Source organism: Danio aesculapii, chromosome 24 (genome assembly GCF_903798145.1).
Source record: "Danio aesculapii chromosome 24, fDanAes4.1, whole genome shotgun sequence".
In the NCBI taxonomy this organism is placed as follows: Eukaryota; Metazoa; Chordata; class Actinopteri; order Cypriniformes; family Danionidae; genus Danio; species Danio aesculapii.
The window spans coordinates 2404817-2419816 of NC_079458.1; the positions used below are offsets into that span (position 1 = coordinate 2404817).

Here is a 15000-nt window from a genome sequence, read left to right on the forward strand (position 1 = left end):
CGAGCAGAGCCTTCATTGTGTTTCTGAAGAGCTGAAGATCCAGACGACACACTGCAAAGAGAGTAAACGAACTAATTAGAGAGCACCCATCGAAAATAAAATACATTAAATGTCATTTTAGCATTTATTCATTTAAGCAATTTACTTGCATGAATTTGACCTACGTACGCTTAAATGCTTGAAAAGAGCTTAAAAGACAACCATCAGTGTGTATTTGCAGTATAATATTTGGTCTAACTTTATATTAAGTTTACTTACATTTAATTAAATAATTTGTTACGATGCACTTATTATGTGCAAATGTGTTTACATTGTACTTATATATTAAAAATATCTGCATGTAATTACATTTAATTTAGTTTATCTAACCCTAAACTTAACCCTAACTCTAACCCTAAACTTAAAATTAAATTCTGTGCTTACATTTATAATTACACGGTTGACTTAAGTAACTTTACACCTTAACTAACTTTTAGTTGAGGTGTAAAACTTAACTTTACACCTAACTTTACACCTTAACTAACTTTTAAACTATCACATAAGACCAAACCGGTCGCTAAGTGTTGTGCAATACATAGTAAAACACAATTAGTCCTAATATGTATGTGTGTGTGTGTGCGTGTGTGTGTGTGTGTGTATATATATATATATATATATATATAGGTAATGCATTGGCCTTATGATAATAACAAACTTGACTTGAAACTTGACTTGATAGAACTATAGAAATGATCTAAAAACACAAATAGAGTCTCTATTATATCTGAGCTGTATATCATCATATCATTTCTATCCTTCTACCGTCAAGTTTCAAGTCAAGTTTATTATTATCATAAGGCCACTGGGCAACTATTGGTGCAGCTATTATTATTGTGATTTGACAATTTAATTTTAAATCTGCTTTAAAAGAAGACTAAAAACAAAACATTTCAGGAAAGTTACTTTTGAAAAATATTTAAACATTCTGAAACAATGTAACGGTAATAATACATAACAAATAAATAATAAATCCAACTAGACATTGCACAATTTCTGTATAATTGCTTTTCAAAATTTGCTTTTTTGGACATTAAGTAATAAAATAACATGTCGTATGCATCTTTAACATACATATATCATGTTAAGTGAACTATCATAAATGATGTAACTGGAATATTTGAAAGTCATTCCCACACGAAATCTGCAAGTGCAGAAATCCACAGATTTCAGCAGATTTTTAGCCCATCATTGAGTCTATGTATTTCCTTGTGTAAATGTGTGTAAATGTATATTTATTCAGCTTTTTAAATTAATTTCACTAATATTATTGTGATATAATAATAGTAAAATTAAAATGTTCATACAATTTATTTACAATACAGTTTGTAAAGTACATTTTCAAAATATATGAGACTTGCTTTGTTTACCAAAGAGTGGATCTAATTGGATTTGCATTGTAAACATTACATTTTTCATAGATTTTTTCCAAATTCTCAGCCGAAATAGCAAGAAAATGTCTGCAGATTCTGTCTGGCCCCACTCATATCCTTGAACACAAACATTATGTTGAAAATTCCTGAGTTCCACACAATTGCTTCATGTTGTCCCATCATAAATTAACTCAATTATTTTTACAAATTTAAGTGGATTGAACATAATAAAAATTTGTTTGTAAACATTTGTAGTGTAACTACAACAATTACAGAAAAATTCTATGAACAATCTATAATATTATATCATATTATTTTGTGCTGTAAACATAATAGATTATTCATTCATTCATTTTCCTCCAGCCTACAGTGGAATTAACTGCCAACTACTCCAGCATATGTTTTACGCAGCGGATGCCCTTGTAGTCGCAACCCAGTACTGCGAAACACCCATACACACTCATTCACACACTACGGCCAATTTAGTTCATCAATTCCCCTATAGCGCATGTGTTTGGACTGTGGGGGAACCGGAGCACCCGGAGAAAACCCACGCCAACACGGACATGTACAAACTCCACACAGAAATGACAACTGACCCAGCCAGGACTCAAACCACCGACCTTCTTGCTGTAAAGCCACAGTGCTGACCACTGAGCCACCGCGCCACTCATAATAAATTCTCATTAATTTCTAATAACCAATTTCTAATCATAATAGTTTCTAATAACTAATTTGTTTGTTGTTGCCATGAGACGGTAATATTTGACTAATTAGACTAATTACCTTTCTATAATATACATTATAATATTCAGCTTAAAGTGCAAAACAGTTAACTATATTAATTACAGTAATTAGGCAAGCCATTGGACAACAGTGTTTGTTCTGTACCCAATCACAATATACAAACGTTCTTAAATATTCTCTTCTTAAGTGGGCTAATAATACTGACCCAGAAAAAATTCCAGAAAAAAGTAACAAAAGACAACAACAAGACTTCGTCCAGAAGAAAGAGAAGAAGAAAAATATATAAATATTAAGAAAAAAGTCCATCACAGGCGAAAATATTCACAGGAGGGCTACAGTAATAATTTAACTTCAACTCTATTTGAACACATACAACATTCACAACACTATACTCAAAAAATGACATTTGCTGTTTGTTCAAACTACTTATTTAAAATGAGCTGAAACAATCCAATTCAAAAGTTGTTTTTCTAACAACTTAATTGTTTTTATGTTCAATCCACTTAAATGTAATACCTTAATTCCTTCATGATGTCCTGACACAAATCGATTGTGTGTAACCCAGCCTTTATACAGTCTAACTACATTCATTAATATGCAATTAAACACACAATCAGCTACATAACTGCGCTCAAATATTAGAGTGAACACTTACCTGAATTTTCAGTATTCCTCAGACGATATCTTGACTACAAAAAAGTATTCCTTATCTGTATTGATTCCTATATTCCTCCTGTTATTCCAAAACCATACAGTGAATAAACCTCCGTCTTGAGTCTTATCCACAGATGTTGATTAGCTCTTTTTGCTGTGCTTTTGTGTTGGTGTGTGTGTTTTAAGCTCAGAAAGTGGACGTGTCTGCGGCAGCATGTGCACAGAGTATCATTGGTGGACCATTCAACTGGTCACAGCTGTAAACGCGTCCATTAGCCGCTCATTTGGTGACGCAACTTAAAAAAAAAACGAGGCTAGAGAAGCTGGTGGAGATGCTCTGATGGAGGCCTGTTTGTGCAGGTCTAATCCTATAAAGGCTCACTTTGGTGGCAGGATTTCGGGGGCGTTTATTTAATAAAGTAAGTCAATAGGTGAGGAGCAGGGGGCATGTAAACGCAGGCGACATCTCGGGGTTTCCGGACACAGACACAGCTGCCACCTTTCAACATTTCCTTTACAGTAACAGAAGATTTGCAATTATTTCACCATACAGCTGAAGTCAGAATCATTCACCCTCCTGTGAATTTCCCAAATATTTCCCAAATGATGTTTAACAGAGCACAGAAATTTTCACAGTATTTCCTATAATATTTTTTCTTCTGGAGAAAGTCTTATTTGTTTTATTTCGGCTAGAATAAAAGCAGTTTTTAATTGTTTTAAAAGCATTTTGGGGTCAATATTATTAGTCCCCTTTAGCAATATTTGTTTTGGATTGTCTCCAGAACAATCCACTGATATACAATGACTTGCCTAATTACCCTAACTTTACCCTAATTACCCTAGTTAAGCCTTTAAATATCACTTTAAGCTGAATACTAGTATGTTGAAGAATTTATTATGTACTGTCATCATGGCAAAGAGGATCCACGCAATATCATGCATGAATGAGTGACCTTTGACCTTAGAGGTGACCACTGTTTTCCATCCTCATCCACTAATCTCTGTTTAACATGCAAAATCCCTGTGAAATGGTCAGCTTGACTTCCTGAAGAGGGTAAATAGGTTTTGTGATGCTTTTGAAACGCTGATCTATTTAAGCAGCACAGCAGAGTTACTAATAGTTAACTACAATTTCATTTATTCATTCATTTATTTTCCTTCGACAAAGTCCCTTATTTTATCAGGGGTCACCACGACGGAATGAACCACCAACTATTCCAGCATATTTTTTACACAGCGGTTGCCCTTCCAGCTGCAACGCATTACTGAGAAACACCCACCCACACACACGCACACGGGGAGAACATGCAAACTCCACACAAACACCAACTGGCCCAGCCGGTACTCGAACCTGCGACCTTCTTGCTGTGAGGCGACATTGTTAACCACTGAGCCAATGTGCCGCCAAAAAAAGGTCATACTTTGCAATATTTGTAAATTGTGACTTAAACTAAAGTGTTACCCAGAACTTGATTTGTTTTCTGTAATGTAATTTTTAGTGAATATACATGCATCAGAAATTAGCCATCGTGCTGCCCTTAATTTAAATTTTTAAATCATAATACGATAAACAAAAATAAACTAAAATAAAAGTGTATTAAATCCAGTTGAATAAGTTTAAGCATAACAAATTGTTAGTTATAGTTGAAGATAATATCCCTCTTGTGTAATTTTCATTATTTTGCACTGTTTAACAGTTAACACACAAGCATGACACACACACACGCACATACACACACACACACATACACACACCTTTTCAAAAACATTTTTAATATAATAGTTTTAATTAAGAACTTGTTAATCACTAGTTACTTTTGTCTTTGATAATAGAATTCAGTTTAAAGCGCAATTGAATTTAATCAATTTTATTTTAATTAGGTTAATTAGGCACATCATTGGACAACAGTGGTTGGTCCTGCAGCCAATCAACAACTTATAATTCTTAAAGGGGCTAATAATATTATATTTTCAAGAAGATATATATATATATATATATATATATATATATATTTTTTTTTTTTTTTTATTACAGCCAAGTCATTCACTTATTTTTTATTTTTTATTTATCAGGGGTCGCCACAGCGGAATGAACCACCAACTTATCCAGCATATGTTTAACACAGCGGATGCCCTTCCAGCTGCAACCCAGTAATGAGGAACACCCATACACTCTCACATTCACATATACTCATACACTATGGCCAATTTATTCCTCTATAGCGCATGTGTTTGGACTATAGGGGAATCCGGAGCACCTGGAGGAAACCCAAGCCAACACGGGGAGAACATGTAAACTCCATACAGAAATGCCAACTGGTTCAGCCGGGACTCGAACCAGCGACCTTCTTGCTGTGAGGTGACAGTGCTAACAACTGAGCCACTGCGCTGCCCAATTCCAACCAATACAAATATTAATCAAAAAAGAAAAAAGAAAAAAACATTATGATCCCTCTCTAATTTGGGTAAAATAATTAACATTTTACAGATTCTGCAAGGGGTATGCAAACCTTTAGGACAAAATATTGGATATTTTAAGCAAAAATATATCTATAAAAGCCACCAAACACTATAAATTACTAATACTATTAAATTAATATGAACAAAGTAAATATTAATAACTTAATTCAAAATACTAGGAGTAAACAGGAGTAAAAACTGTCATAGGCACATGTTTGCTTTGGGATTGTGCACTGAAATGCTGTATTCATGATAGACGCCTCATATTTTAGGCCAAACAGAGAGCCTCAGATGACCCAGATATGTACAATAACATTACAGCCCCAGTTTGAGAAACACACACTGAAACATGAATGTCAAACACTAATTCATCTTCAGCAATAAAGACAGAACAGAGTTTTGGAGAAAAGTCTTTCCCTTCCAAATGAGAAGACAACTGTCAAATATTTAGATTTGGACATAAACCATACTCAGGAAAGAATCAACATCCTGAATATCTCAATAAGAGAATTCGAGTGTCTTTCCAAACTCACATTAGTCTTCATGCATTGAGAACAGAACTTGGTAACACTTTATTTTAGGTCACAATTCATGCTGTTAACAAATCAGTAACTAAGAGTTTTAGCTCAATAAACTGATAATTAGCTGCATATGTAGTTAGTACACTCAGAAAAAAAAGGTACACCGTGGTACAAATAATGTTCCTTAAGGGGCAGTTTTGTACCTTTGTAGAAGTTGTACCTTATATGGTGCAGAAAAGTCCTCTTATGATACTGTTCTGTAGCTTTTATGGTACAATTAAAATGAAGGTACACAATTGTTCTCATAAAAAAGTACATAAGTGTTGAACAACTCCTTCTGTATTACAATATGTGTGAAATAAATATTACTGGAAAGGCAAAGTGATTTAATGAATTATTTCCATATTAAATCATGAATCATCATTTAAAAGCATGTCAAGAAAAAAAGAAACTCATAAACAATAATTATTAAGTTCTATAATACAAAACAACTGGTAAAACAGACTTATAGGTGTTGTAAACTAAACATTTAAAGCATTTTAATAAACATTTGCTGAGCATTTTCTGATAAATACATTTTGATTGTTGATATCCGCAACTTTTGGTGTTTGCTTTCGCACGTGAGCTGGCAAAAGTCCTGCTTATGCAAGGTGTTCATGAAAACATTTTACTATTGTAAAACTAATCAAACATTTAAAATTAAGTAAATTAAATTAACTTTTGATTGATTACGAAGGTATTGTGTGGAAACTGGAGAAAAAAAGTTTTATATTAAACATGAAAGAATGTATTTCAGTAACCTTTTTGTGAACAGTGTAGTGAAATGTTCAGCAAAAATAGATATTTTACTTATTATTAATATTATTATTATTTTGATTATTATTATTATTATTATTATTGTTGTTGTTATTATTATTATTATCTCTTTATTATTATTATTATTATTATTATTATTATTATTATTATTATTATTATTATTATTATTATCTCTTTATTATTATTATTATTATTATTATTATTATTATTATTATTATTATTATTATTACTTTTACTATTATTATTATTATTACTATTATTATTATTATTATTATTATTATTATTATTATCTCTTTATTATTATTATTATTATTATTATTATTATTGTTATTATTATTATTATTATTACTATTATTACCATTATTATTATTATTATTATTATTATTATTATTATTATTATTATTACTATTACTATTATTATTATTATTATTATTATTATTATTATTATTATAATTATTATTATTATTATTATTATCATTATTATTATTGTTATTATTACTATTATCTCTTTATTATTATTATTATTATTAGTAGTAGTATTATTATTATTTTGATTATTATTATTATTATTATTATTTTGATTATTATTATTATTATTATTATTAATATTATTATTATTTTGATTATTATTATTATTATTATCTCTTTATTATTATTATTATTATTATTTATAATAATTTTTTATTCTTTATTGTCAATGGTAAAGGTTCATTTACACATTAAGAAACACGTTTTCAAAAACATGGTTTAAAAATGTATTTGAAGTGTTAAATTTACTGAAAATAAATTGACGCATTTTTGATAAAGCAAAATGCCTTTTAATAGTTCTTGTAGGAACACATTTGACACTGTTTAGGTAAAAAGTGTCACGGTAGTGGTACCTTCATGGATCAGATTTGTACCTTTGATTAAGTACACTCAGGTTTCCCATGCAATAAAACTGCAACGGTCCAAATTTGTTTCTTTGTCTTAAGATACAATTCTGTTCCATAAAAAGGTACTGCCCCAGTGACAAGGGTTTATACCTTCTTTGGTACAACATTGTACCATTTTTTTCTGAGAGTGTATGGTAGTAGCTGGGTTTATGCATTGGGTAGGATCAGGAATGCAAAATAATATCATATCTACTAATATACAGTTAACATCTTAATAATAGACAGAAAGTAAGTCAGTAAATAGGATAAATTGTGACCTAAATGTGTTACTCAGAAATGAACTGTAACATAATTATTTGGTGGATCAGAAATGCATCAGAAATGCCAACACAATCTCACGCCAATTCGTAACTTTTTGATTTAGTGGCTAATTCGAATGAATTTGTATGATCTAATTCATACAATGTAGTACGATTTGCTCATCTACCAATGACGGTTGGGTTTAGGGGTGGGGTTGGGTGCCACGCCTCCTTTTTAAAATCATACAATTTACGAATTAGCCAATAAACTGTGTCTGACAAAGCGTAAAATACTTACGTTTTCTCGTGAGATCAGGCTAGAAATGCTGACTTAATTTGACATTATGTATTTTACATTTACAAGATTCTGCATTTATGTATCTTTGGGGACAAATAATAATAACTTCTTAAAATTATCATGTAGTGTCCATTACAACAACAAAAACAACAACAACAACAACAACAACAACAACAACAACATTCAAATAAGGGCACATAGTTTACCTCTTTTTATGATTTAATATTAATATTCTGGTTCTTCTGAGTGTGCCAGTTTAGGTTCAGTTTAAAACACAATTCAGATTTTTTTATTATAATGTGGTAAAAAGTGTCATGTTGGGGGCGTGTCCACAGCTCGCTGATTTAGGGGTGTGTTGCTTCACATGTAAATTAGTTTTCGGCTTCCCGCCAACGTAACAAGGGGCGGGCCCATGAGCTCACCCGCTCTGTGTTTGCAACAGAGTCTGACAGGCAGACTGCGAGAAGGAGCTGGAGTGAGAGGTACAGCATTCAGTTGTACATGTACGACTCGGACACAGACCAAGCAGAGAGTACAAAATCATTTGTGTCTTTGTACAGTTTTACAGCCAACTGTGTGCTAGTTTCAAGTGCCGAGCTTGTACACAGAAACTAATAACCACGCACACTGAATTAACTTTGACTGGAGGCACCAGATGCGCCGCTCGAAGCCGCGACACGGCACACCAGACACTCTCTGTGGCGCGGCAGATACATGAAGTGTCCGGAATCGTTGCGCCACGCATTTTTGAATTCTAAACATAGGTTTCTGCAGCGGTCCGCGGCGCCCAGCCGTTGACTTGAGTGTACCCTGATAGAAACCGATGTTTAGAATTCTAAAACGCATGCTAGTTAAGATCACAGGAAGCTTCTGGGATCACGAGAAATGCAAACAGCTGAAGTATAAGGTAGACTCAATGAGAAGTACACATGTTTGCAAACCTACCTAAAGATACAACCAATAATTCAGATTAGAGCGATAATGTGGAGAATATTGCTCTTGTGTTGAGCCCAATGAGCCTTGCATCTAAAAATAGAGCTAGCGTGTTCCTTTAGTGATATCGCTTCGACTCACGCTGAAAATGGCGGACGTGAATCAACAAACTGAGGATATGATGACGCGCCTGTCAATCAATATTAGTGGGCGGGGGGACCGCTCTCCTACGTAAAGTTGTGGTCGATTTGAAAACCGCTCCAATTGGTCCACCGTTTTTATGTTGTTAAATTGAAAAAAAAGCACTGGGTGTGTTTATATCACCCCAATATGACGCTCTATACACCATACATGCACATATGTCTGTCCAAACAGCTTGAAAAGTAGATTTTTTACCATAGGTGCCCTTTAACACATTTTTAGTGTTGAATTTTACTAACTAACTAACTAACTAACTAACTAACTAACTAACTAACTAACTAATTTCTAATAATTCTTTTCTTTTGTCTTTGCCATGATAAATAAATCAGCAATAAATCAGAGTATTAAATAAACTACTTTTGCATTGCTAGAGTTTTATTTGTCTCTCTGGCCCTTATTATGGGCTTTTAATCAGTAGACAGTTTAGACATTTAAGCTTTCTAGATAAACATCTGCATAGCAAAATGTACACAGCCAAATATCTGTGAAGCTGAACCAGATCATACCAGAGAGAACACAGCGATCTAACTGAGTGCCAGAAGAAAACACTCGTTCATAAAACACAACCATAAAACTTCACATTGCACATGAGAGATTACAGCTTTTAGTTGCTTATTCAAGTACATGTGTTATTAAAGGTATAGTTCATGCCAATAAATAAATAAAAATGAATGCTAACACCTTTATTTAAGTAACAATTCTAACTATAGTGGTTTATTAACTGCATATTATTACAGTATTGTATGTTTATTAGTACAAATAAAGTACATACTCTGCATGATCTTATTCTACATCCCTAATAATACCATAATAACGATACATATGCAGCAAATGATGAGTTTATTAAAGTCATAATTATTGGTATATTAATAGCAAGAATTAAAGTGTGATCAAATAGACTCAATATTTACTCAAATAGTTCCAAACCTAAATGAGTTTATGGGTTTCTTTTTTGGTTAAACACAAAAGAAAACATTTTGATTACTATAACTGTAGCCACTGATATCCATAGTCAGAAGAAAAATACATATTGTGGAAGAAAAAAAACTTAAAGCACTTGTTTTGTGTTCAACCGAAGCAATAAAGTGGAAAATGTTTAGAGCAAGTGGAAATTCAGCACTGGCCAATGAGATTACTGCTAGTTATTAGCATCGCTCATTACTGAATAATCATCAGCTCAAACATTGTAACACGAGCAGAGTAAATTCATAATATTTCCACATTCTGTATCTAATATCTTTATACTTAATTGTATTCGCCCCTAAAATTGTTCATTTATTAGTTTTATGTATGGTATTATCTATTTCTGTTACTTATATATATTATTTATGTCATTCAATAGAACAAAACAGGCTTAAGTAAATGATGACACCTATTTATCGGGTTGAACTACCCTTTTAAATTCTCTATAAAACTCAAGACAATAATTAACCGTTAGTCTCACATATGCTGGATCCTGGTGATCTGTTTCACGTCAGGGGATTTGAGTAATTCATTGATGTAAATTGAACAGACACCACAGCGCAATAACTGCATCTGCTGTGTTTCTAATTCCCAATCCCAGTGATCGTAATATAACTCACATCAGGTGCCAAGTTTATTTCTCTCTGTGGAACAACATGCATATGGCTATATACTGTATACATAACATATGTGAACTGCATCTGAAAGGTCTGTACATCTGGCTTTTTATGTGCATAGTATCTTTTTTCTCACACTGTTTTCCACAAAATTCACTTCTACATCATGTTCATAGATATTAACATTCAACATACTATACCGAACCATACTGAAGATAACATATACAGCATATATATTAAAGCAATATGCACTTAACTTTGAATATATATATATATAAGACATTTTATTTGATCGCAAAATGCAGAATATTAATATAATATATATTAGTATCTCAGTGCTCTTCATAAATAATACTTATACTGACATTATTGTGGCAATAGCATTTATTGACACTATGCAAATATTAAATATTTCTTACTGCCTTAAATATTTAAGTTAAAATAATTAAATGAGCTTAACTAGTCACTTTATTCATTCATTCATTCATTTTTCTTCAGCTTAGTCCCTTATTTATCAAGGGTCGCCACAGCGTAATGAACTACCAACTATTCCGGCATATGTTTAGGATACCTTTCCAGCCACAACCCAGTACTGAGAAACACCTATACACACTCACATTCACACACACACTCATACACTACAGCCAATTTAGTTCATCAATTCCCCTATAGCGCATGTGTTTGGACTGTGGGGGAAACTGGATCAGCCGGAGGAAACCCATGCCAACACTGCGAGAACATGCAAATCCACACAGAAATACCAACTGACTCGAACCAGTGACCACCATGTTGTGAGACAGTGCTAACCACTAAGCCACCATGCCATCAATCACTTCAAAAACATAGAAAGTGGAAAAATAGCCAAATTTACGCACTGCATTTAATCCACCCAAGTGCACAAGGAATAGTGAATACACACACACACACACACACACACACACACACACTGGTTATTGATCCCACTCTTTCAATCCCTGGCAGACCTAAGACTTGAACCTAAAACAAATTGGTTACAAACCCAGCTCTCTTAGACCAACCATTATGTCATGACCGCCTCATAATTGCAGTGAAAGTGATGGTCCTACAGTACATCCAGCAGGAAATTTCTGTCAGACATGCTGAAATCTGAGCAGCAATATTTAGGATGTGAATTAGGTGCCATCAGAATAGCAACGATAGAAAAATCCATGTTTCTAAATAAACTGATGCCATGTAAACTAAGAATATACTGTAAGTGGTCCAAGAACAGAGCCCTGGGGCACCCAGAAGCACGATGGCACAGCTTGGACACTAAAACTCTCCAAGATACCCCAAATGAGAGTGTGGATTTATCCTGATCACACATGCTTTGCTCTTATGCTTAAAGTATAAAGATGAATACTAAAATATCAAACATTAACATGCAATGTAATTTAGCATAATGTTCTAGCATGCATATTAAGACTACACATTTTCCAACATCTTAACTAACAAATCTCAATTATTTCATCAGTTTGATAGTAGACAGCCGAAAAAACTGATATATAATAATAATGCCAATAATTTCTTACATATACAGTTGAAGTCAGAATTATTAGCCCGCTGTTTATTTTTTCCCCAATTTCTGTTTAATGGAGAGCAGATTTCTTCAACACATTTCTAATCATAATAGTGTTAATAACTCATCTCTAATAACTGATTTATTTTCTCTTTGCCATGATGACAGTAAATAATATTAGACTAGATATTCTTCAAGACACTTCTATACAGCTTAAAGTGACATTTAAAGGCTTAACTAGGTTAATTAGGTTAACTAGGCAGGTTAGGATAATTAGGCAAGTTATTGTATAATGATGGTTTGTTCTGGAGACTATTGAAAAAAAATTAATTAAAGGGGCTAATAATATTGACCTTAAAATATTTTTTAAAAAATTAAAAACTGCTTTTATTCTAGCCGAAATAAAACAAATAAGACTTTCTTCAGAAGAAAAAATATTATAGGAAATACTATGAAAAATTCCTGAATTTTTACACATTTTTGGGGGGAATCTCCTCACCAGCATCCACCTGCATGATGCGACGGCAGCCATATTGCACCAGACAGCACACCACACACCAGCTGATTGGTGGAGACAGAGGCTGTTTTTCAGTATGTGTTCTTCAGCGGTCTTGCATCCTCGTGTAACGTCATCATCAACTGCCAAAGTTCAGTTCCAATACTCAAGACCACAAGAACGGAGTATGCGTGAAACTTCACGGATGTGTTCTTGATATCGAGGACGCACAGATGCAGACTTGAGCACCGATCTGGGAGAAGTCCCAGAAGTCATTGCGACTGGAGGTGGGAAGCGCAGCATTTTATTTAGATTTATTTTTAAAGTTCAGAGATATAACTTGTTTACCTCAGGAGTTTCCCTAAATGAAACGGTAAAAGTAAACATTACCGTGGACATCTTAATAAAGGCATAAACACATTAAGGGTGTGTATTTGCTGAAATTTGTATTAAAATCTGTTTCATTTATATTTAAAAAGTTTTTATGCAGAGTATATATTTTGAAAAGGGGAAAAACAATAAACCGTTGTATGAATGCTGTAATGTTTAAAGAATTTTCCATTAAAAAAAGCGTGAAGGTCACAAGACCATCTGGAAGAACGCAGCATCTCATTTCTCAAAGGACGTGTTCTCGGTTCTCGCTGTCTCCCGAGTTCATTTTTCTGAGGACACCTGGCAAGACCGGTCTCCACAAGAACGCAAGTCCATTCTCTGCATTCTTGAAATTAAGAAACAGCCAGAGTGATGTAACCAACTATGATATGGGGATAGTTAGGAAGCCATGATGGACAGATGCCAGTGGGCAAATTTGGCCAAGATGCCTGGATTAAAATCCTACTCTTTTTCGAAGGACATCCTGGGATTTATAGACCTCAGTTTAACGTCTCATCCGAAAGACAACACTCACAGACAGTATAGAGTCCCCGTCAATATACTGGGGCATTAGGACCCACACAGACCACAGGTTAAGCGTCCCCTGCTGGCCTTACTAACACCACTTCCGGCAGCAACCTAGCTTTCCCCTGCACTGAAAAAAATTATTCCTTGGATGATTCCTTGGATTTACTCAATTTTTTTACGTTAAGTGTTTGAAACAATTTATTTGGGCTGAATTTAAATAAACAAATTAAGTTAAACATTGTTAAATTTGTTTAAATTCAACACAAATAAATTGTTTGCAACAGTTTTGCATGCAACACTTTTTTCAGTGTGTGGTCTCCCATCCAGGTACTGACCAGGCGCAGCCCTGCTTAGCTTTATTGAGCATTGCAGGGATTATCTGCTGGCGATATACATGGTTTAGAAAAGGGAGACATCATGTACTGTTTGTGTCTACAGGAAAAAGGTAAATACTTTGATAGTGTTTAGTTTAATGCTTAAGACGTGACCATATGAATGTGGGAGAAGAATTCTTCAATATAGTTTCTGATATCATGATAAATGACCAAACCGCAAAGTCATGTTAAATGTAAACAGTGCAAACGCCCGTCATAAAACTCTCAGATATTAATTCTCGATCTTGCAATTAAAACTTAATTTTGATAGCTTTACACTGTGAAAATGTGCACTGATCATGCAAAAAAAGCCATCAATCATCCCTCGCCTTTGTTTCTCTGAAGTTTTATGACCTTCTGCTGGCCAATCACCTTCCATTCATGTGCAGTGGGTGGTTGATAAAAGCAGAAACATCAGAGCCATTTGATTCAGAAGAGGACTGCATCTACCGTCTGATCCAAAAAAAAAAAAAAAAACACACACACATTGCAGCTGTAGCGTCCACGCTTACAGGGAATTTAACAAGCCTGCAAACTTGGATGAGCCACTGAAGGTAAGCTCATTGTGTTTTATCATTTAATTTGTGCTGTTATTATTATTTCTTGCTCAGTTTTAGTCTAATTACAATGTGAGTCACTGGACCTTTATGCAAAGAAGGGTTACATAAGAGTGCAATTGAATCAACGCTGCAGCAGAAAATGTTAGAAAGAGATTGTGCCTCGATAGAGGATTAAAAGAACAAAGTGACATTTTTAGCAGGAATAAAGGCCCTGATGAACAGATTTTGGGTGCCAGAAGAAACAATGTCAGCTTAATTACTGCCCATTTTGCTGGAAGGATGAATGCCAGCAGCCTTCTCTGGGGTAGTAAAATCAAGCATTTAGTTTTGTCTATTTCTT

The 15000-nt window shown here is 33.7% G+C and overlaps 1 protein-coding gene across 1 annotated transcript in view; it reads left to right on the forward strand.

Moving 5' to 3' along the window:
* Window positions 1-14534: 14534 nt before the first annotated feature.
* The window catches only part of aoc1 (amine oxidase copper containing 1), a 9966-nt gene continuing 9500 nt past the window's right edge, over window positions 14535-15000 (forward strand). Inside the window, exon 1 of the mRNA XM_056450496.1 lies at window positions 14535-14654. The gene's annotated coding sequence lies outside the window, so the exon portion shown is untranslated. The remainder of the gene's footprint in view (window positions 14655-15000) is intronic.